An 855-nucleotide genomic window follows, 5' to 3' on the forward strand; every position below is an offset into this window, starting at 1 on the left:
AACATGCTCTATATCTTGGAGAGAATATGGAAAAAATGTAACAAGACACACTGGTGCAGAAAAAATATCAAAGTACAGGTTGTTGGAGATTATGCATTGAAAATAATGTAGGTCACTTCAATGTTTTTTGGGGTTGCCCATTTAATCGCTTTTACTGGTGTTGGATCTTGGTTATTTATCAATTTATTGGCTATCATGAATTAAGAAAATATTAATATTAATATTAAAATAATAACTTTGAAATGAACTAAAATCCTCAGGGGCACCAGTCTAAAAATGCAAGAATAGCCAATATTCAATCATTCTCAAATTATTACTATTGATCTGGAACTCTGATAAATAATTACCTTAATAACTATAACCAAATCACCATATCAACAGAGCAGAGGTTGGCAATATTCATGCTTTTGCAGCATTAAATACACCAGTAGTTACTTAAAGCCTTTTTTTCTTTTTCTTTCTTTCTTTTTTTTTTTTACAATATAACAAAGTAACACATACGATATCTAACTTAAAGTATATACAGGTGTGTGTATGTGCGTGTGTGTAGTAAATCAAAATGTTCTGACTGGAGCCACAAACCAACAGGAATCAGGATTATTCAGGATACAATTGCTTTATTTATCTCTCATTGTTAAATGGTGATAAGGGGGATGCTTGTGAGGTGATTGCCATGGTTCTAAAACAAAAAGAAGAGCAAATTACAATATTTTGCTTACCAATCATAAATCCACTTTTAGATTATATTAAATGTGTCTGGATAAAAAGGAAACAAGAATATCACAATAATGATTAATCAAACTCATAATCCTTACTATTATTTAACAAATAAGATCAAACATAACAAATTATCCA

Source organism: Seriola lalandi, unplaced genomic scaffold (genome assembly GCF_002814215.2).
Source record: "Seriola lalandi dorsalis isolate HSWRI2012SDOR001 ecotype SW California unplaced genomic scaffold, Sedor1 jcf7180002054885, whole genome shotgun sequence".
Taxonomy (NCBI): domain Eukaryota; kingdom Metazoa; phylum Chordata; class Actinopteri; order Carangiformes; family Carangidae; genus Seriola; species Seriola lalandi.